The 21,659-nt window shown below is 49.8% G+C and overlaps 15 non-coding genes across 15 annotated transcripts; 11 read left to right on the top strand and 4 right to left on the bottom strand.

Moving 5' to 3' along the window:
* The first annotated feature begins 1,440 nt into the window (after window positions 1-1,440).
* On the top strand, window positions 1,441-1,603 carry LOC137990378 (U1 spliceosomal RNA). The gene has a single exon (XR_011121355.1). It is a non-coding gene; the product is annotated as a U1 spliceosomal RNA (small nuclear RNA).
* Window positions 1,604-2,965: 1,362 nt separating this feature from the next.
* Window positions 2,966-3,157, top strand: LOC137990385 (U2 spliceosomal RNA). The gene has a single exon (XR_011121362.1). It is a non-coding gene; the product is annotated as a U2 spliceosomal RNA (small nuclear RNA).
* A 5,639-nt stretch (window positions 3,158-8,796) lies between these two features.
* Window positions 8,797-8,982, top strand: LOC137990393 (U2 spliceosomal RNA). The gene has a single exon (XR_011121370.1). It is a non-coding gene; the product is annotated as a U2 spliceosomal RNA (small nuclear RNA).
* Window positions 8,983-9,179: 197 nt separating this feature from the next.
* On the top strand, window positions 9,180-9,344 carry LOC137990379 (U1 spliceosomal RNA). Its single transcript, XR_011121356.1, has one exon. It is a non-coding gene; the product is annotated as a U1 spliceosomal RNA (small nuclear RNA).
* A 985-nt stretch (window positions 9,345-10,329) lies between these two features.
* LOC137990394 (5S ribosomal RNA) lies at window positions 10,330-10,448 on the bottom strand. Its single transcript, XR_011121371.1, has one exon. It is a non-coding gene; the product is annotated as a 5S ribosomal RNA (ribosomal RNA).
* A 267-nt stretch (window positions 10,449-10,715) lies between these two features.
* Window positions 10,716-10,908, top strand: LOC137990386 (U2 spliceosomal RNA). Its single transcript, XR_011121363.1, has one exon. It is a non-coding gene; the product is annotated as a U2 spliceosomal RNA (small nuclear RNA).
* Window positions 10,909-11,102: 194 nt separating this feature from the next.
* Window positions 11,103-11,266, top strand: LOC137990377 (U1 spliceosomal RNA). The gene has a single exon (XR_011121354.1). It is a non-coding gene; the product is annotated as a U1 spliceosomal RNA (small nuclear RNA).
* Window positions 11,267-12,240: 974 nt separating this feature from the next.
* Window positions 12,241-12,358, bottom strand: LOC137990372 (5S ribosomal RNA). The gene has a single exon (XR_011121350.1). It is a non-coding gene; the product is annotated as a 5S ribosomal RNA (ribosomal RNA).
* Window positions 12,359-12,627: 269 nt separating this feature from the next.
* On the top strand, window positions 12,628-12,819 carry LOC137990387 (U2 spliceosomal RNA). The gene has a single exon (XR_011121364.1). It is a non-coding gene; the product is annotated as a U2 spliceosomal RNA (small nuclear RNA).
* Window positions 12,820-13,012: 193 nt separating this feature from the next.
* On the top strand, window positions 13,013-13,174 carry LOC137990380 (U1 spliceosomal RNA). The gene has a single exon (XR_011121357.1). It is a non-coding gene; the product is annotated as a U1 spliceosomal RNA (small nuclear RNA).
* Window positions 13,175-14,151: 977 nt separating this feature from the next.
* On the bottom strand, window positions 14,152-14,270 carry LOC137990392 (5S ribosomal RNA). Its single transcript, XR_011121369.1, has one exon. It is a non-coding gene; the product is annotated as a 5S ribosomal RNA (ribosomal RNA).
* Window positions 14,271-14,537: 267 nt separating this feature from the next.
* Window positions 14,538-14,728, top strand: LOC137990383 (U2 spliceosomal RNA). Its single transcript, XR_011121360.1, has one exon. It is a non-coding gene; the product is annotated as a U2 spliceosomal RNA (small nuclear RNA).
* Window positions 14,729-14,922: 194 nt separating this feature from the next.
* LOC137990376 (U1 spliceosomal RNA) lies at window positions 14,923-15,086 on the top strand. Its single transcript, XR_011121353.1, has one exon. It is a non-coding gene; the product is annotated as a U1 spliceosomal RNA (small nuclear RNA).
* Window positions 15,087-16,062: 976 nt separating this feature from the next.
* On the bottom strand, window positions 16,063-16,181 carry LOC137990381 (5S ribosomal RNA). The gene has a single exon (XR_011121358.1). It is a non-coding gene; the product is annotated as a 5S ribosomal RNA (ribosomal RNA).
* A 269-nt stretch (window positions 16,182-16,450) lies between these two features.
* Window positions 16,451-16,642, top strand: LOC137990384 (U2 spliceosomal RNA). Its single transcript, XR_011121361.1, has one exon. It is a non-coding gene; the product is annotated as a U2 spliceosomal RNA (small nuclear RNA).
* The last annotated feature ends 5,017 nt before the right edge of the window (window positions 16,643-21,659 follow it).

Here is a 21,659-nt window from a genome sequence, read left to right as displayed (position 1 = left end):
CCGCGTGTGGTACGTGGCTCCCTTATACATGTGCCCCGGTGGGTCAGTGCGGAAATCAACTCTCTTGTTTTAAGTTTTTTGGGGTGGAAACGTGATCTTGTGGCTCGTCGTGTTGTTGTGCAGCATTCTTCTCTAGGTGGGTTTGGTGTTGTGGATTTTCAGCTCAAAGTGTCGGCTCTCATGTTCAGTGGTCCGTCGTTTTGTTGTTTCGCATCTCTCGTGGGTTCCTTCATGGTTTTGGTTACTTCCGTTCTTAGTGCCCCTCCTTATGTTGTCTTCTCGCTCTCCCTCGCCTTCTCCTTTTCTGGGCTCCCGCCATTTTACGTTTCTCTCTTGTCTGCCTGGCAAGCTTGTAAAGGTACTCTGTCTTCTTGTCTCCTGGTATTGGTTCTGGTGTTGATTTTTGTCCTATTCATTCTGTCACAACTAGGTCTGCCTATCTTTTCTGTTGTCTGAAAGTGTTGTACCTCCTCATTGTATTGTCAAGTTCGCTCCATGTTTGTTTGTCCTTTTGTGTGGGTCGGCTACTTGGCGCCAGCTGTTCTTTTCGATCTTGATCGCCCCGTCATCGACCCTTTCATGGAAAGTGGCTCATGGGGTGCTATACACAGCTGAGCGCCTGCTTCGTTGGCTATAATGTCTCCCAGTTTGTTTCTGCTCTTCCCCCCTCGAATCTTTACAGCATTTATTTTTCGATTGTCCTCTGGCCTCAGTGTCAACTCTTGGCTCCAGTCGCTGTTGTTCGTGGCTTCTCCTCTTTGCCCTCCTTGCTTGCCCGTCATGGCTCTTGGTTTTTTAGTGATGAGTTGCGGGTTGTCCCCCGGATTTTTGTTATTGCTTAACGTCTGTAAGTTCTTCGTCTGGTGGGCTCGGAATGATTTCGCTCCGCGATGTGCGCCCCTCTGCCGTTGAGGTTATTGAACGTGTCAAGTCCCGCGTGCGTTTATCTTCCCTGTTTTTCGTCGTTTTCGTTCTGCCGTCGTCGTCAGTATTTCACCCGTCAGGGGCGGGCGTGGTGGTTCGCTTCTCTCGTTCATGATCGTCTTGTAGTCCATCTTTAGTCTTGTTCGGGTGCACTTAGTGGTGAACCAGCTCGTGTTTGCTGGATAAGTGTCTTGACTGGTGACTACTAGGTCCGCCATCACCGTTGCCTCCGTCCGTGTTCCTTATGTCCTGTTGTCCAGTTTTTGTCTGTCTTTTGTGTCTGTCTGTGAGGGTTGTCATTCTTGAGTGTAAGTCGGACGAGGCGTCTCTTGAATGCAATTCCTGTACGTGTTTGTCTTCGTTCTGTGTTTGTAAGGGCGGGGTTCGATTCCCCGGCGAGTTTGGCGTACTGGTGTACCCCTGTTTGAGGTGAACCGCTGTTGCGGATTAGTCGTATGTCTGGCGGGCATTGCACTCACCCTACTGGGGGCCCGGCCATTCGCCTCAAATATAAAAAAACTTACCTGACGCGGGAGGCACTGTGATCAGGGAGGCAGTCCTCTCAAGGTGAGGCTCTTTCATTGCACTTCGATTGGGTGACCCTTGCGATTACCCCAAATGTGGGTAACTCGAGCGTATAATTTCTGGTAGTGGGGACCTGCGTTCGCGCTAGTCCCCGCACCAAACCCCCGGTGGCAAAGTTGGCTAATGGGAAGGTTTGTTGGTAACGTTTCAGGCAGGGCAGGGAAGGAGATGCGGTGGCGGTGTAAGGGACTAAGGAAGGTGAGTTGTATTTGTGAATTCCACTGCTGAATTGTAGGTGAATGTTCCGTACTTGGTGCACTGCAAAACTGTGATTTTATTTCTTTCATTCTGGCCGTAGAGAGAGCGAGAGGACGTGTTTATTTCAGCCGCATCGATTTCCATCGATAGACGAGTGAGACAAGAAAATGCCAGCGGGTCGAGCTCTTATCCTCGTGCATCGTTTCGAAAACGTAAGTGGATGTGTGTTTGTACTGCTCCATCGCGATAGATTTCTTTTGCGTTGTGTTATGTTGCGTTCTGGAGAGCCCGTTTTGCATTGAGTAACTGAGGACCCGCCAGATCAGTTGGCGTTACATTTCTGTGGCCAACACTGTGTGGTTTCTCTATTGTATCAGTTAATTGGATTGTTATCATAAAAAGTAAATCTTTCATGGTCAGGATAGTGTCTTATCGGCCCTTTGAATACGTACTGTCCGTGTTGAGCAGGGAACAGTAAGACTTTGAAGTGCGCTACGTCACGTAAGTCACGTTTTCGCAGGATCAATGTTGTAGTGTTGTAGCCTTCGTTGTATGCATATCATCCGGGCTAGGTTAACTTCCATCTAATGCATAACAGTGCATGCATTTTTTACTTGTCGTATCCTGTTCTTTGCTCACACGAAAAGATACGTTTCATGTCATACACGTTGGATTGATAAGATTCTCGCGCGCACGCAGCTCCTTGGGAATACAAGTTCCACTTTCTCGTGTGAACTATTTGTTTTTGTTGTATGTCTCATCTTTGACATATCGTTGGCATGTTTGTGTTCAAAAAACCTGGTTGGAATGTTCTTTCATTAAAGGAAACTGAGATTTTTTGAGATAATCAAGTGTACAGAAGGAAAAAGGTAAGCATACAACACGGGGTATTCCCAGGCGGTCTCCCATCCAAGTACTAACCCCGCCCGACAGGTCTTAACTTCTTTTATCGGACTAGAACCTGTGTTTGCCCGGGTTTATGGGCGTAGACATGTAATTCTCCGTGAAAATTAACGTTTTTATATGTGAATATAAAAACGATGTCAGAGCAAGCACAATGTGCTTTGTCCTCTTGCCGTCAACGCACGTGACATGCAATGCTGGTCATGCTGCCCCCTGTCCAAGGGCGATCGTTGTGTGCGCCTCGCTTTCAGGTTGGCTTTGGGCATTCCTTCCTTGGCACGGATTGTAATCGGACCACCATATCTCGTGGCCATGAGACTGGGAGCACCTTGTCCGCTGTGAGCATTTACGGCCATCGGCTTCTCGGCCTTTTGGCTAAGATCAAGTGTAGTATCTGTTCTTATCAGCTTAATATCTGATACGCTGCTCATCGAGCAGCTCATATATTAAACTGATTTTTGGAACTGGGCCGTGGAAAAGAGGCTTGCCTCGTCCCGGCCACGGGTTGCCTCGGTATAGCACTACCTCCGAGCGTGGCCCACTTCCCTCTGGGGAAGAAATAATCAAGTGAAAGCAGAACAAATGACCAAGCAACCAACCTTCACATTTCTCTTCTCTTTTCTAGGTAGCATAGCAGCGAGTGGACAGCACGACACGACAGGACGAGGAGCACGTGACCCCCATTACCACATGGTATGCGCAGACAAGTTGCGTTTTTGCGGTTCCGGAGAGGTTGAAAAGGCATACTTACCTGACGCGGGTTTTTATTATCTGCCAGGTTCGTGCCTTTCCTTGTGGTACGCGTAAGTTCCGTATTGGAATTGGAGTGTGGGGACAAGCGTTTTTGGGATTTGTGGTAAGATTTTTGATTCCTGAGTTTTACTGGTGACCCTCCTGGGGACTTATGCTTGGCGTCCTGCCATAACCCAGGGTAGCCAGTCTTTCTGTTCCCTTCCTGGGAGCTTTGCTTTCCGGGGGGACTGTTTTTTCTCTTTTTCCCTTTTCATCATGCCTCTTGCGGCCTTTAAGAGGACAGTAGTCCTCGACCTTTCCGATGTTCCAACCTCTGTTCCCAGGGCGGAACTTGTTACAGCCATCAAGGGAAAGTTCACCCCCTTTGTGATTGACAGTATTCAGTTTGTTCCCGTAAAACTGGTTCAGATTACTTTCGCTGACCCAAAATGTAAAAATATTGTTGAAGGTTATGATTTTGTCACTTTAGCTGGTGCTAAGTGCAAAGTCATGTATGCTGGGCCTCGAGCTCAAAATGTTATGTTGTATCACTATCCCTTTGAGGAGAGTGATGATCGCCTCCGGCCCTACTTTTCCTCGTACGGGAAGGTGGAGACGATAAGGCACCAGCATTACCCGGGTGACCCTGCAATCTGCACTGGAGCCCGTATCATCAAAATGGTTCGTTCTGGCCGGATCCCTCGTAATCTGGACATTGCTGGATATAAATGTAAGGTGTGGTATGTGGGTCAGCCGGCCGAATGTGATATCTGTCGTGGGGAACACCTCACCAAAAACTGTGACTTGCGCGGGAAGTGCCGCAGGTGTCGGGAGCCTGGTCACATGGCCAGGGATTGCCCAACCCCCCCAATGCCTGGGGGAACCCACCATCTTCGCCTGCGACCCCCGCCCATCCGTCCGCTTCACTTGTTGTTGGTGCCACTCCCCCGGAGTCGCTGCCTCCCCTCCTGGATGTCAGTTCTGGTCCTGAGGACCTTCCCACTTCTCCTGCAAGCTCTGACCATGAGGACTCTGGGGACGAGGGGGTAACCCTTCGTCCTCCTGCCCCCACGCAACCTGGTATTTCAAGTTGGGGTTCCCACACCGACCTCAGGGACAATGAGTTATCCCCCCTGGTACTCCACCCATGGCCTCTCCTGCCACCAGTAAATGTTAAGGAGGGTGCGGCCCTCCCTAAAACGGTAATGGTGGGTCCTCGACGCGCGTGCAGGTGGCTGCCTCCCCCGCCGCTGCGTCTGATGGTTTGGCTGCGCCACAGAGTAATACAATGTTAACACTAGTAGTAACGTAGTTGGTGTAATGGACAATACTACTATAGTTAATGGAAAAGAAATGGAAATGGATAATAGTAATAATGTAGTTACTGGAAAAGAAATGACAAATAATGCTGTAGTTAATGGAAAAGAAATGGAAATGGATAATAGTAATAATGGAAAAGAAATGGATACGAATGATAATGAACTAGTTAATGAGACTGAATACAGTCAAAGTATATTTAGTGACGATGACCCTTTAACGGGCATCAATGTAACCCCTGTAAATACCCCACAGGTTCTATCTCTGTCTCCCGTAATGGTTAACGAGGTCGAGCTGACTGATTCACCAGTCACTAAGCGTGGACTTTCGGATGTTGAGGCTTCCTCTGATGATCAGGTCAAGTCTAAGAAGAAAGCGAAGAAACCTCTTCCTGGTTCTGCGGTCCCCGGCCGCTCGAAGTCTGGAAAGGGCAGGGAGTCTGGGAGGGCTGTTCATTCTGGCCTTCCCTCCTTGGCTCCCCCTGCCCCGGTTCGGAGCCGTCGCTCCTAGTTGTGCTGTCTCTCTCTTTCTTCTCAGTTATGGCTCTCTCTATCCTCTCCTTAAACACCAATGGTCTCAGGGACTCGTCCAAGCGCGCTGGTGTTCTGCACTGGTTACGTTCCTTTCCTCAGGTCCCTGACATTGTCTGCCTACAAGAGGGCCCACTGCTCTTCAGACAGTGAATGTCAGTCTGGTTTCGTTCATCTGGTTTTAATGCAGTTGCTTCTGTTGGCTCTGCACACTCTTGTGGTTGCATCATTTTATTCCGCCCCACGGTCACCCTTACGAGCTCTTGGTGTGACACCGCTGGGCGTGTTGTTTTTTGCCACTTTACCCATTCTGGGCACCCGTTTCGTATCTGCTGTCTCTACGCCCCCAATCGCAACCCAGCCCGTGACGACTTCCTGGACGACGTCTCGTCTTGGGTTGATCCCACCTATCCGACCTTCCTTGCCGGGGACTTTAACACTGTGTTCGACCGCGCCCTCGATCGTCGGGGCTCCAATGTCTCTGACACTTCCCGCGAAAGTACTGCTACCTTAAAACGTCTTTTTGACTCCTGCTGTTGTCTGGACATTTGGAGGCACCTGCATCCTTCCGATTCTGCCTTCTCTTGGACTCGCTCAGACGGCCTTATGGCCTCCCGTATTGATCTCATTGGTGCCCCGTACTCCTGTTACCATCAGTCTTGACTTGCGATATTATTCCTTGTCCGTTTTCGGATCACTGTGGTGTGGTGCTTTCTTGTAGTGTCCCAGACATTGCTGCTCCTGGGACAGTTTCTGGAAGCTCAACATTTCTGTCCTCAATGATGAGGACTATATCCAGCATATCACTAATTTTTGGTCCGTTTGGAGGCAGTCCATGCTGTCCTTCCCGTCACTAGCTAAGTGGTGGGATAAGGGCAAGAGCCAAATCAAAGGCCTCACAATTAAATATTGCGCTGAGCGCTCGAAAGAAAACATCGCAGTGTCGAGACCTCCTTGGCCGACTAGCTGGGCATCTTAAGAACCGTGTTGATGCCGGTTTCACCTCCTGTGTTGAGCCGTACCATTCTACCCTGTCTGCCCTTGCTGCCCTAGACCTCGAGGCAGCTCGGGGAGCCCAAGTCCGTGCTCGGGCCAATGGGTTGAGGAAGGTGAAACCTCCTCGGCCTTTTTCTTCCGTCTGGAAAAGAAGCGTGCCGCCGACCGACTTATTTCAGCACTTCGATGCGATGATGGCACAGTGGTCTCGAGTTCAAAGGACCTATGCCAGGCTTTTGCTTCCTTTTATTCTAACTTGTTTAGTGCCGAGCCTACTGACGGGGACGTGGCTCTTTCCCTGCTCGACGCCCTCACCTCCACCTTGTCCGCCGACCAGGCTCAACAGTGTGATGGTCCTCTCCAGTCGGAGGAGTGTTATACTGCTTTATGTGGGATGGCTCGAGGCAAGACCCCGGGCTTGGATGGCCTCCCTATGGAGTTTTATGTCAAATTCTGGCCGGTGCTCGGACAGGACCTCGTGCTCGTCCTGAACTCATGTTATGAGGCTGGCACTCTCAGCCTCTCTCAGCGTCGAGGCATCATTTCTCTCATCTTTAAGACGGGTGACCGGCTGAACCCTCGTAACTGGCGGCCAATTTCCCTCCTTAGTGTGGACTACAAGCTCGCTGCCCGCGTCATCGCTGGGCGTCTCCTGAAGGTTATTCATGCCGTGGTGGCTGAGGATCAAACCTGTGGTGTCCCCGGTCGTTATATTGGTGAGAACGTCGCTTATCTCCGAGACATGGTCCATTACGCCACGCAATCCGGGTCTCCTTGTGCCATCCTCTCGCTCGACCAAGAAAAAGCGTTTGATCGCGTTGATTGGTCCTTTCTGCATGCCACCCTCTGCAGAATGGGTTTCCAAACCTCCTTTCTGCGCTGGATCCGCCTTTTCTATAATGCTGTTCAGAGTGCTGTCATTGTTAACGGTCATGTCTCAAACTTTTTCAGTCTCACACGGGGGGTGCGTCAAGGCTGCCCCCTCGCACCTTTGCTGTATGTTATGGTCGCTGAGGTCTTGGCCGCCAATATTCGAGCAAATCCCGCCATTACTGGACCTTTGCTGCCTGGACTGCCCTCACCGCTCTCTCCAATTTCCCAGTACGCGGATGACACATCGCTCATCTTGTCCTCCGATGCCTCCATTAGGGCTGTTTTTGACACCTACACAAGGTATGAGCTTGGTTCTGGATCCAAGCTCAACCTGACAAAGTCTCGCGGCTTGTGGCTGGGGTCTTGGGCTGGCCGAACTGACCCCCCTGTCCCTCTCGACTGGACATCTTCTAAGCTTAAAATCCTCGGAGTCTTCATTGGCCCGCATGACATTGATGAACTAATTGGCGGCCTCGGATAGAGGCTGTGGAACGCGTCCTCTCCTCCTGGCGTCAGCGCTCCTTGTCTTTTCATGGCAAGGCTTTGGTCATCAATTGCCTGGCCCTCGCCAGGGTTTGGTATGTGGCATCCCTGGTCCACATGCCCCCCTGGGTACTTAAAGAACTTAACTCCCTTGTTTTCTCATTCTTCTGGAAAACCAAGCGGGAGCTCGTTGCACGTGCTGTGGTCGTTCAGCCCACATCGCTGGGAGGTTTCTCGGTGGTGGACATTAAGCTCAAGGTTTGGTCGCTTCTGGGTCAGTGGGTCAAACGGTCTACTTTGTCCTCGTCAAGCTGGTCCTCCTTTGTGTCGTACTGGTTTCAATCGTGTTTTGCTGCCTCCTCTCTTGATGTTTTCTCCCGTCCCGCTGCCTTCGACAGGTCCCTGTTACCGCCATTTTACTCCTCTTTGCTTTTGGCCTGGGAGTCGCTTGGTGGCTCTTTTTCCCCCTCCCGGGGAACTTTGGTTTTCGCATCCTCTGACCCTCACGTTGTCGCCTCCGTGGCTTTTTTTCTCTGCCAAAGTCGGTTACCAGTTTCTTTTATCCTGTTCCTCTGTCACACCGCACTGTGTAGTTAAGTTCTTTCCCTCCTTTGGGGACCTTTACTGGTATGATACGTGGCGCCAGTTCCACTTCTTTGATTTTGACCGCTTTGTTGTTGATTTCTCCTGGAAGGTAGCTCATGGTGTGATTTACACTGCTGAGCGTCTTCTCTCTTTTGGTTTATCTGTCTCCTCCGCTTGTTTTTGTGGTCCTGTCGTCGAGTCACTGTCGCATTTGCTCTTTGTGTGTCCCCTTGCTCAAAGTGTTGTTGGTTGGCTACAGTCCCTCCTTTTTCATTTCTCGCCTATGTGTCCTGTGCTTGAGCGTCGCCATTTACTTTTTGGTTTCAATTCCACTGAGCTTCACGCAGTGCCCAAAGTCTTCAGTTACCTGTTGTGTGCCTGTAAGTTTCACATCTGGCTGGCCCGCAATGACTACCGCTTTCGTTCTGTCAACCTGGGGCCCTCGCCGTCATTGAGGGAGCAAAGGCCCGTGTCAAGTTCCACCTCCCCTTGCTCTTCAAGCGTTTTTCAACCCGGAGACGTCGACGTTATTTTGCCCGCCAGTGGGGGGCGGATGGAGTCATCGCCTCTATGTTTCCAACAAGCTCGTTTTTCGCTTCGGGCCACCTGCTTAATTCACCCTCTGTACCACCTGATTTGCTTAGTTTTATTTCGCCTCTGTCGCCTAATACTGGTGACCAATGCCTCAGGCGTTGGATGAGTCTGTCGACTGGTGACCTTTGGTCTGCCAGCTGCTCATCGAGCAGCTCATATATTAAACTGATTTTTGGAACTGGGCCGTGGAAAAGAGGCTTGCCTCGTCCCGGCCACGGGTTTGCCTCGGTATAGCACTACCTCCGAGCGTGGCCCACTTCCCTCTGGGGAAGAAATAATCAAGTGAAAGCAGAACAAATGACCAAGCAACCAACCTTCACATTCTCTTCTCTTTTCTAGGTAGCATAGCAGCGAGTGGACAGCACGACACGACAGGACGAGGAAGCACGTGACCCCATTACCACATGGTATTGCGCAGACAAGTTTGCGGTTTTGCGGTTCCGGAGAGGTTGAAAAGGCATACTTACCTGACGCGGGAGGCACTGTGATCAGGGAGGCAGTCCTCTCAAGGTGAGGCTCTTTCATTGCACTTCGATTGGGTTGACCCTTGCGGATTACCCCAAATGTGGGTAACTCGAGCGTATAATTTCTGGTAGTGGGGACCTGCGTTCGCGCTAGTCCCCGCACCAAACCCCGGTGGCAAAGTTGGCTAATGGGAAGGTTGTTGGTAACGTTTCAGGCAGGGCAGGGAAGGAGATGCGGTGGCGGCGGGTGTAAGGACTAAGGAAGGTGAGTTGTATTTGTGAATTCCCCTGCTGAAATTGTAGGTGAAGGTTCCGTACTTGGTGCACTGCAAAACTGTGATTTTATTTCTTTCATTCTTGGCCGTAGAGAGAGCGAGAGGACGTGTTTATTTCAGCCGCATCGATTTCCATCGATAGACGAGTGAGACAAGAAAATGCCAGCGGGTAGAGCTCTTATCCTCGTGCATCGTTTCGAAAACGTAAGTGGATGTGTGTTTTGTACTGCTCCATCGCGATAGATTTCTTTTGCGTTGTGTTATGTTGCGTTCTGGAGAGCCCGTTTTTGCATGAGTAACTGAGGACCCGCCAGATCAGTTGGCGTTACATTTCTGTGGCCAACACTTTGTGGTTTCTCTATGTTATCAGTTTAATTGGAATTGTTATCATAAAAAGTAAATCTTTCATGGTCAGGATAGTGTCTTATCGGCCCTTTGAATACGTACTGTCCGTGTTGAGCAGGGAACAGTAAGACTTTGAAGTGCGCTACGTCACGTAAGTCACGTTTTCGCAGGATCAATGTTGTAGTGTTTGTAGCCTTCGTTGTATGCATATCATCCGGGCTAGGTTAACTTCCATCTAATGCATAACAGTGCATTGCATTTTTTACTTGTCGTATCCTGTTCTTTGCTCACACGAAAAGATACGTTTCATGTCATAAACGTTGGATTGATAAGATCTCGCGCGCACGCGCTCCCTTGGGAATACAAGTTCCACTTTCTCGTGTGAACTATTTTGTTTTTGTTGTATGTCTCCATCTTTGACATATCGTTGGCATGTTGTGTTCAAAAAACCTGGTTTGGAATGTTCTTTCATTAAAGGAAACTGAGATTTTTTGAGATAATCAAGTGTACAGAAGGAAAAAGGGAAGCCTACAACACGGGGTATTCCCAGGCGGTCTCCCATCCAAGTACTAACCCCGCCCGACAGGGCTTAACTTCGGTGATCGGACGAGAACCGGTGTTTTCCCTGTGGTATGGTCGTAGACAAGTAATTCGCCGTGAAAATTAACTTTGTTATAAGGGAAAATAAAAACGAGGTCAGAGCAAGCACAATGTGCATTTGTCCTCTTGCCGTCAACGCAAGTGCCATGCAATGCTGGTCCTGCTGCCCACTGTACAAGGGCGATCGTTGTGTGCGCCTCGCTTTCAGGTTGGCTTTGGGCATTCCTTCCTTGGCACGGATTGTAATCGGACCACCATATCTCGTGGCCATGAGACTGGGAGCACCTTGTCCGCTGTGAGCATTTACGGGCATCGCTTCTCGGCCTTTTGGCTAAGATCAAGTGTAGTATCTGTTTCTTATCAGCTTAATATCTGATACGCTGCTCATCGAGCAGCTCATATATTAAACTGATTTTTGGAACTGGGCCGTGGAAAAGAGGCTTGCCTCGTCCCGGCCACGGGTTGCCTCGGTATAGCACTACCTCCGAGCGTGGCCCACTTCCCTCTGGGGAAGAAATAATCAAGTGAAAGCAGAACAAATGACCAAGCAACCAACCTTCACATTCTCTTCTCTTTTCTAGGTAGCATAGCAGCGAGTGGACAGCACGACACGACAGGACGAGGAGCACGTGACCCCCATTACCACATGGTATGCGCAGACAAGTTGCGTTTTGCGGTTCCGGAGAGGTTGAAAAGGCATACTTACCTGACGCGGGAGGCACTGTGATCAGGGAGGCAGTCCTCTCAAGGTGAGGCTCTTTCATTGCACTTCGATTGGGTTGACCCTTGCGATTACCCCAAATGTGGGTAACTCGAGCGTATAATTTCTGGTAGTGGGGACCTGCGTTCGCGCTAGTCCCCGCACCAACCCCGGTGGCAAAGTTGGCTAATGGGAAGGTTTGTTGGTAACGTTTCAGGCAGGGCAGGGAAGGAGATGCGGTGGCGGTGTAAGGACTAAGGAAGGTGAGTTGTATTTGTGAATTCCACTGCTGAAATTGTAGGTGAATGTTCCGTACTTGGTGCACTGCAAAACTGTGATTTTATTTCTTTCATTCTTGGCCGTAGAGAGAGCGAGAGGACGTGTTTATTTCAGCCGCATCGATTTCCATCGATAGACGAGTGAGACAAGAAAATGCCAGCGGGTCGAGCTCTTATCCTCGTGCATCGTTTCGAAAACGTAAGTGGATGTGTGTTTGTACTGCTCCATCGCGATAGATTTCTTTTGCGTTGTGTTATGTTGCGTTCTGGAGAGCCCGTTTTGCATTGAGTACTGAGGACCCGCCAGATCAGTTGGCGTTACATTTCTGTGGCCAACACTTTGTGGTTTCTCTATGTTATCAGTTAATTGGATTGTTATCATAAAAAGTAAATCTTTCATGGTCAGGATAGTGTCTTATCGGCCCTTTGAATACGTACTGTCCGTGTTGAGCAGGGAACAGTAAGACTTTGAAGTGCGCTACGTCACGTAAGTCACGTTTTCGCAGGATCAATGTTGTAGTGTTGTAGCCTTCGTTGTATGCATATCATCCGGGCTAGTTTAACTTCCATCTAATGCATAACAGTGCATGCATTTTTTACTTGTCGTATCCTGTTCTTTGCTCACACGAAAAGATACGTTTCATGTCATAAACGTTGGATTGATAAGATCTCGCGCGCACGCGCTCCCTTGGGAATACAAGTTCCACTTTCTCGTGTGAACTATTTTGTTTTTGTTGTATGTCTCATCTTTGACATATCGTTGGCATGTTGTGTTCAAAAAACCTGGTTTGGAATGTTCTTTCATTAAAGGAAACTGAGATTTTTTGAGATAATCAAGTGTACAGAAGGAAAAAGGGAAGCCTACAACACGGGGTATTCCCAGGCGGTCTCCCATCCAAGTACTAACCCGCCCGACAGGGCTTAACTTCGGTGATCGGACGAGAACCGGTGTTTTCCCTGTGGTATGGTCGTAGACAAGTAATTCGCCGTGAAAATTAACTTTGTTATAAGGGAAAATAAAAACGAGGTCAGAGCAAGCACAATGTGCATTTGTCCTCTTGCCGTCAACGCAAGTTGCCATGCAATGCTGGTCCTGCTGCCCACTGTACAAGGGCGATCGTTGTGTGCGCCTCGCTTTCAGGTTGGCTTTGGGCATTCCTTCCTTGGCACGGATTGTAATCGGACCACCATATCTCGTGGCCATGAGACTGGGAGCACCTTGTCCGCTGTGAGCATTTACGGGCATCGGCTTCTCGGCCTTTTGGCTAAGATCAAGTGTAGTATCTGTTCTTATCAGCTTAATATCTGATACGCTGCTCATCGAGCAGCTCATATATTAAACTGATTTTTGGAACTGGGCCGTGGAAAAGAGGCTTGCCTCGTCCCGGCCACGGGTTGCCTCGGTATAGCACTACCTCCGAGCGTGGCCACTTCCCTCTGGGGAAGAAATAATCAAGTGAAAGCAGAACAAATGACCAAGCAACCAACCTTCACATTCTCTTCTCTTTTCTAGGTAGCATAGCAGCGAGTGGACAGCACGACACGACAGGACGAGGAGCACGTGACCCCCATTACCACATGGTATGCGCAGACAAGTTGCGTTTTGCGGTTCCGGAGAGGTTGGAAAGGCATACTTACCTGACGCGGGAGGCACTGTGATCAGGGAGGCAGTCCTCTCAAGGTGAGGCTCTTTCATTGCACTTCGATTGGGTTGACCCTTGCGATTACCCAAATGTGGGTAACTCGAGCGTATAATTCTGGTAGTGGGGACCTGCGTTCGCGCTAGTCCCCGCACCAAACCCCGGTGGCAAAGTTGGCTAATGGGAAGGTTTGTTGGTAACGTTTCAGGCAGGGCAGGGAAGGAGATGCGGTGGCGGTGTAAGGACTAAGGAAGGTGAGTTGTATTTGTGAATTCCACTGCTGAAATTGTAGGTGAATGTTCCGTACTTGGTGCACTGCAAAACTGTGATTTTATTTCTTTCATTTCTGGCCGTAGAGAGAGCGAGAGGACGTGTTTATTTCAGCCGCATCGATTTCCATCGATAGACGAGTGAGACAAGAAAATGCCAGCGGGTCGAGCTCTTATCCTCGTGCATCGTTTCGAAAACGTAAGTGGATGTGTGTTTGTACTGCTCCATCGCGATAGATTTCTTTTGCGTTGTGTTATGTTGCGTTCTGGAGAGCCCGTTTTGCATTGAGTAACTGAGGACCCGCCAGATCAGTTGGCGTTACATTTCTGTGGCCAACACTTTGTGGTTTCTCTATGTTATCAGTTAATTGGATTGTTATCATAAAAAGTAAATCTTTCATGGTCAGGATAGTGTCTTTATCGGCCCTTTGAATACGTACTGTCCGTGTTGAGCAGGGAACAGTAAGACTTTGAAGTGCGCTACGTCACGTAAGTCACGTTTTCGCAGGATCAATGTTGTAGTGTTGTAGCCTTCGTTGTATGCATATCATCCGGGCTAGGTTAACTTCCATCTAATGCATAACAGTGCATGCATTTTTTTACTTGTCGTATCCTGTTCTTTGCTCACACGAAAAGATACGTTTCATGTCATAAACGTTGGATTGATAAGATCTCGCGCGCACGCGCTCCCTTGGGAATACAAGTTCCACTTTCTCGTGTGAACTATTTTGTTTTTGTTGTATGTCTCATCTTTGACATATCGTTGGCATGTTGTGTTCAAAAAACCTGGTTTGGAATGTTCTTTCATTAAAGGAAACTGAGATTTTTTGAGATAATCAAGTGTACAGAAGGAAAAAGGGAGCCTACAACACGGGGTATTCCCAGGCGGTCTCCCATCCAAGTACTAACCCCGCCCGACAGGGCTTAACTTCGGTGATCGGACGAGAACCGGTGTTTTCCCTGTGGTATGGTCGTAGACAAGTAATTCGCCGTGAAAATTAACTTTGTTATAAGGGAAAATAAAAACGAGGTCAGAGCAAGCACAATGTGCATTTGTCCTCTTGCCGTCAACGCAAGTGCCATGCAATGCTGGTCCTGCTGCCCACTGTACAAGGGCGATCGTTGTGTGCGCCTCGCTTTCAGGTTGGCTTTGGGCATTCCTTCCTTGGCACGGATTGTAATCGGACCACCATATCTCGTGGCCATGAGACTGGGAGCACCTTGTCCGCTGTGAGCATTTACGGGCATCGCTTCTCGGCCTTTTGGCTAAGATCAAGTGTAGTATCTGTTCTTATCAGCTTAATATCTGATAGCTGCTCATCGAGCAGCTCATATATTAAACTGATTTTTGGAACTGGGCCGTGGAAAAGAGGCTTGCCTCGTCCCGGCCACGGGTTGCCTCGGTATAGCACTACCTCCGAGCGTGGCCCACTTCCCTCTGGGGAAGAAATAATCAAGTGAAAGCAGAACAAATGACCAAGCAACCAACCTTCACATTCTCTTCTCTTTTCTAGGTAGCATAGCAGCGAGTGGACAGCACGACACGACAGGACGAGGAGCACGTGACCCCCATTACCACATGGTATGCGCAGACAAGTTGCGTTTTGCGGTTCCGGAGAGGTTGAAAAGGCATACTTACCTGACGCGGGAGGCACTGTGATCAGGGAGGCAGTCCTCTCAAGGTGAGGCTCTTTCATTGCACTTCGATTGGGTTGACCCTTGCGATTACCCCAAATGTGGGTAACTCGAGCGTATAATTTCTGGTAGTGGGGACCTGCGTTCGCGCTAGTCCCCGCACCAAACCCCGGTGGCAAAGTTGGCTAATGGGAAGGTTTTGTGGTAACGTTTCAGGCAGGGCAGGGAAGGAGATGCGGTGGCGGTGTAAGGACTAAGGAAGGTGAGTTGTATTTGTGAATTCCACTGCTGAAATTGTAGGTGAATGTTCCGTACTTGGTGCACTGCAAAACTGTGATTTTATTTCTTTCATTCTTGGCCGTAGAGAGAGCGAGAGGACGTGTTTATTTCAGCCGCATCGATTTCCATCGATAGACGAGTGAGACAAGAAAATGCCAGCGGGTCGAGCTCTTATCCTCGTGCATCGTTTCGAAAACGTAAGTGGATGTGTGTTTGTACTGCTCCATCGCGATAGATTTCTTTTGCGTTGTGTTATGTTGCGTTCTGGAGAGCCCGTTTTGCATTGAGTAACTGAGGACCCGCCAGATCAGTTGGCGTTACATTTCTGTGGCCAACACTTTGTGGTTTCTCTATGTTATCAGTTAATTGGATTGTTATCATAAAAAGTAAATCTTTCATGGTCAGGATAGTGTCTTATCGGCCCTTTGAATACGTACTGTCCGTGTTGAGCAGGGAACAGTAAGACTTTGAAGTGCGCTACGTCACGTAAGTCACGTTTCCGCAGGATCAATGTTGTAGTGTTGTAGCCTTCGTTGTATGCATATCATCCGGGCTAGGTTAACTTCCATCTAATGCATAACAGTGCATGCATTTTTTACTTGTCGTATCCTGTTCTTTGCTCACACGAAAAGATACGTTTCATGTCATAAACGTTGGATTGATAAGATCTCGCGCGCACGCGCTCCCTTGGGAATACAAGTTCCACTTTCTCGTGTGAACTATTTTGTTTTTGTTGTATGTCTCATCTTTGACATATCGTTGGCATGTTGTGTTCAAAAAACCTGGTTTGGAATGTTCTTTCATTAAAGGAAACTGCATTTTTTTGAGATAATCAAGTGTACAGAAGGAAAAAGGGAAGCCTACAACACGGGGTATTCCCAGGCGGTCTCCCATCCAAGTACTAACCCCGCCCGACAGGGCTTAACTTCGGTGATCGGACGAGAACCGGTGTTTTCCCTGTGGTATGGTCGTAGACAAGTAATTCGCCGTGAAAATTAACTTTGTTATAAGGGAAAATAAAAACGAGGTCAGAGCAAGCACAATGTGCATTTGTCCTCTTGGCCGTCAACGCAAGTGCCATGCAATGCTGGTCCTGCTGCCCACTGTACAAGGGCGATCGTTGTGTGCGCCTCGCTTTCAGGTTGGCTTTGGGCATTCCTTCCTTGGCACGGATTGTAATCGGACCACCATATCTCGTGGCCATGAGACTGGGAGCACCTTGTCCGCTGTGAGCATTTACGGGCATCGGCTTCTCGGCCTTTTGGCTAAGATCAAGTGTAGTATCTGTTCTTATCAGCTTAATATCTGATACGCTGCTCATCGAGCAGCTCATATATTAAACTGATTTTTGGAACTGGGCCGTGGAAAAGAGGCTTGCCTCGTCCCGGCCACGGGTTGCCTCGGTATAGCACTACCTCCGAGCGTGGCCCACTTCCCTCTGGGGAAGAAATAATCAAGTGAAAGCAGAACAAATGACCAAGCAACCAACCTTCACATTTCTCTTCTCTTTTCTAGGTAGCATAGCAGCGAGTGGACAGCACGACACGACAGGACGAGGAGCACGTGACCCCCATTACCACATGGTATGCGCAGACAAGTTGCGTTTTTGCGGTTCCGGAGAGGTTGAAAAGGCATACTTACCTGACGCGGGTTTTTATTATCTGCCAGGTTCGTGCCTTTCCTTGTGGTACGCGTAAGTTCCGTATTGGAATTGGAGTGTGGGGACAAGCGTTTTTGGGATTTGTGGTAAGATTTTTGATTCCTGAGTTTTACTGGTGACCCTCCTGGGGACTTATGCTTGGCGTCCTGCCATAACCCAGGGTAGCCAGTCTTTCTGTTCCCTTCCTGGGAGCTTTGCTTTCCGGGGGGACTGTTTTTTCTCTTTTTCCCTTTTCATCATGCCTCTTGCGGCCTTTAAGAGGACAGTAGTCCTCGACCTTTCCGATGTTCCAACCTCTGTTCCCAGGGCGGAACTTGTTACAGCCATCAAGGGAAAGTTCACCCCCTTTGTGATTGACAGTATTCAGTTTGTTCCCGTAAAACTGGTTCAGATTACTTTCGCTGACCCAAAATGTAAAAATATTGTTGAAGGTTATGATTTTGTCACTTTAGCTGGTGCTAAGTGCAAAGTCATGTATGCTGGGCCTCGAGCTCAAAATGTTATGTTGTATCACTATCCCTTTGAGGAGAGTGATGATCGCCTCCGGCCCTACTTTTCCTCGTACGGGAAGGTGGAGACGATAAGGCACCAGCATTACCCGGGTGACCCTGCAATCTGCACTGGAGCCCGTATCATCAAAATGGTTCGTTCTGGCCGGATCCCTCGTAATCTGGACATTGCTGGATATAAATGTAAGGTGTGGTATGTGGGTCAGCCGGCCGAATGTGATATCTGTCGTGGGGAACACCTCACCAAAAACTGTGACTTGCGCGGGAAGTGCCGCAGGTGTCGGGAGCCTGGTCACATGGCCAGGGATTGCCCAACCCCCCCAATGCCTGGGGGAACCCACCATCTTCGCCTGCGACCCCCGCCCATCCGTCCGCTTCACTTGTTGTTGGTGCCACTCCCCCGGAGTCGCTGCCTCCCCTCCTGGATGTCAGTTCTGGTCCTGAGGACCTTCCCACTTCTCCTGCAAGCTCTGACCATGAGGACTCTGGGGACGAGGGGGTAACCCTTCGTCCTCCTGCCCCCACGCAACCTGGTATTTCAAGTTGGGGTTCCCACACCGACCTCAGGGACAATGAGTTATCCCCCCTGGTACTCCACCCATGGCCTCTCCTGCCACCAGTAAATGTTAAGGAGGGTGCGGCCCTCCCTAAAACGGTAATGGTGGGTCCTCGACGCGCGTGCAGGTGGCTGCCTCCCCCGCCGCTGCGTCTGATGGTTTGGCTGCGCCACAGAGTAATACAATGTTAACACTAGTAGTAACGTAGTTGGTGTAATGGACAATACTACTATAGTTAATGGAAAAGAAATGGAAATGGATAATAGTAATAATGTAGTTACTGGAAAAGAAATGACAAATAATGCTGTAGTTAATGGAAAAGAAATGGAAATGGATAATAGTAATAATGGAAAAGAAATGGATACGAATGATAATGAACTAGTTAATGAGACTGAATACAGTCAAAGTATATTTAGTGACGATGACCCTTTAACGGGCATCAATGTAACCCCTGTAAATACCCCACAGGTTCTATCTCTGTCTCCCGTAATGGTTAACGAGGTCGAGCTGACTGATTCACCAGTCACTAAGCGTGGACTTTCGGATGTTGAGGCTTCCTCTGATGATCAGGTCAAGTCTAAGAAGAAAGCGAAGAAACCTCTTCCTGGTTCTGCGGTCCCCGGCCGCTCGAAGTCTGGAAAGGGCAGGGAGTCTGGGAGGGCTGTTCATTCTGGCCTTCCCTCCTTGGCTCCCCCTGCCCCGGTTCGGAGCCGTCGCTCCTAGTTGTGCTGTCTCTCTCTTTCTTCTCAGTTATGGCTCTCTCTATCCTCTCCTTAAACACCAATGGTCTCAGGGACTCGTCCAAGCGCGCTGGTGTTCTGCACTGGTTACGTTCCTTTCCTCAGGTCCCTGACATTGTCTGCCTACAAGAGGGCCCACTGCTCTTCAGACAGTGAATGTCAGTCTGGTTTCGTTCATCTGGTTTTAATGCAGTTGCTTCTGTTGGCTCTGCACACTCTTGTGGTTGCATCATTTTATTCCGCCCCACGGTCACCCTTACGAGCTCTTGGTGTGACACCGCTGGGCGTGTTGTTTTTTGCCACTTTACCCATTCTGGGCACCCGTTTCGTATCTGCTGTCTCTACGCCCCCAATCGCAACCCAGCCCGTGACGACTTCCTGGACGACGTCTCGTCTTGGGTTGATCCCACCTATCCGACCTTCCTTGCCGGGGACTTTAACACTGTGTTCGACCGCGCCCTCGATCGTCGGGGCTCCAATGTCTCTGACACTTCCCGCGAAAGTACTGCTACCTTAAAACGTCTTTTTGACTCCTGCTGTTGTCTGGACATTTGGAGGCACCTGCATCCTTCCGATTCTGCCTTCTCTTGGACTCGCTCAGACGGCCTTATGGCCTCCCGTATTGATCTCATTGGTGCCCCGTACTCCTGTTACCATCAGTCTTGACTTGCGATATTATTCCTTGTCCGTTTTCGGATCACTGTGGTGTGGTGCTTTCTTGTAGTGTCCCAGACATTGCTGCTCCTGGGACAGTTTCTGGAAGCTCAACATTTCTGTCCTCAATGATGAGGACTATATCCAGCATATCACTAATTTTTGGTCCGTTTGGAGGCAGTCCATGCTGTCCTTCCCGTCACTAGCTAAGTGGTGGGATAAGGGCAAGAGCCAAATCAAAGGCCTCACAATTAAATATTGCGCTGAGCGCTCGAAAGAAAACATCGCAGTGTCGAGACCTCCTTGGCCGACTAGCTGGGCATCTTAAGAACCGTGTTGATGCCGGTTTCACCTCCTGTGTTGAGCCGTACCATTCTACCCTGTCTGCCCTTGCTGCCCTAGACCTCGAGGCAGCTCGGGGAGCCCAAGTCCGTGCTCGGGCCAATGGGTTGAGGAAGGTGAAACCTCCTCGGCCTTTTTCTTCCGTCTGGAAAAGAAGCGTGCCGCCGACCGACTTATTTCAGCACTTCGATGCGATGATGGCACAGTGGTCTCGAGTTCAAAGGACCTATGCCAGGCTTTTGCTTCCTTTTATTCTAACTTGTTTAGTGCCGAGCCTACTGACGGGGACGTGGCTCTTTCCCTGCTCGACGCCCTCACCTCCACCTTGTCCGCCGACCAGGCTCAACAGTGTGATGGTCCTCTCCAGTCGGAGGAGTGTTATACTGCTTTATGTGGGATGGCTCGAGGCAAGACCCCGGGCTTGGATGGCCTCCCTATGGAGTTTTATGTCAAATTCTGGCCGGTGCTCGGACAGGACCTCGTGCTCGTCCTGAACTCATGTTATGAGGCTGGCACTCTCAGCCTCTCTCAGCGTCGAGGCATCATTTCTCTCATCTTTAAGACGGGTGACCGGCTGAACCCTCGTAACTGGCGGCCAATTTCCCTCCTTAGTGTGGACTACAAGCTCGCTGCCCGCGTCATCGCTGGGCGTCTCCTGAAGGTTATTCATGCCGTGGTGGCTGAGGATCAAACCTGTGGTGTCCCCGGTCGTTATATTGGTGAGAACGTCGCTTATCTCCGAGACATGGTCCATTACGCCACGCAATCCGGGTCTCCTTGTGCCATCCTCTCGCTCGACCAAGAAAAAGCGTTTGATCGCGTTGATTGGTCCTTTCTGCATGCCACCCTCTGCAGAATGGGTTTCCAAACCTCCTTTCTGCGCTGGATCCGCCTTTTCTATAATGCTGTTCAGAGTGCTGTCATTGTTAACGGTCATGTCTCAAACTTTTTCAGTCTCACACGGGGGGTGCGTCAAGGCTGCCCCCTCGCACCTTTGCTGTATGTTATGGTCGCTGAGGTCTTGGCCGCCAATATTCGAGCAAATCCCGCCATTACTGGACCTTTGCTGCCTGGACTGCCCTCACCGCTCTCTCCAATTTCCCAGTACGCGGATGACACATCGCTCATCTTGTCCTCCGATGCCTCCATTAGGGCTGTTTTTGACACCTACACAAGGTATGAGCTTGGTTCTGGATCCAAGCTCAACCTGACAAAGTCTCGCGGCTTGTGGCTGGGGTCTTGGGCTGGCCGAACTGACCCCCCTGTCCCTCTCGACTGGACATCTTCTAAGCTTAAAATCCTCGGAGTCTTCATTGGCCCGCATGACATTGATGAACTAATTGGCGGCCTCGGATAGAGGCTGTGGAACGCGTCCTCTCCTCCTGGCGTCAGCGCTCCTTGTCTTTTCATGGCAAGGCTTTGGTCATCAATTGCCTGGCCCTCGCCAGGGTTTGGTATGTGGCATCCCTGGTCCACATGCCCCCCTGGGTACTTAAAGAACTTAACTCCCTTGTTTTCTCATTCTTCTGGAAAACCAAGCGGGAGCTCGTTGCACGTGCTGTGGTCGTTCAGCCCACATCGCTGGGAGGTTTCTCGGTGGTGGACATTAAGCTCAAGGTTTGGTCGCTTCTGGGTCAGTGGGTCAAACGGTCTACTTTGTCCTCGTCAAGCTGGTCCTCCTTTGTGTCGTACTGGTTTCAATCGTGTTTTGCTGCCTCCTCTCTTGATGTTTTCTCCCGTCCCGCTGCCTTCGACAGGTCCCTGTTACCGCCATTTTACTCCTCTTTGCTTTTGGCCTGGGAGTCGCTTGGTGGCTCTTTTTCCCCCTCCCGGGGAACTTTGGTTTTCGCATCCTCTGACCCTCACGTTGTCGCCTCCGTGGCTTTTTTTCTCTGCCAAAGTCGGTTACCAGTTTCTTTTATCCTGTTCCTCTGTCACACCGCACTGTGTAGTTAAGTTCTTTCCCTCCTTTGGGGACCTTTACTGGTATGA

Source organism: Montipora foliosa, unplaced genomic scaffold (genome assembly GCF_036669935.1).
Source record: "Montipora foliosa isolate CH-2021 unplaced genomic scaffold, ASM3666993v2 scaffold_83, whole genome shotgun sequence".
NCBI lineage: Eukaryota > Metazoa > Cnidaria > Anthozoa > Scleractinia > Acroporidae > Montipora > Montipora foliosa.
The sequence above is the reverse complement of the archived record's forward strand: the minus strand, read 5'-3'. Positions and strand labels throughout refer to the sequence as shown.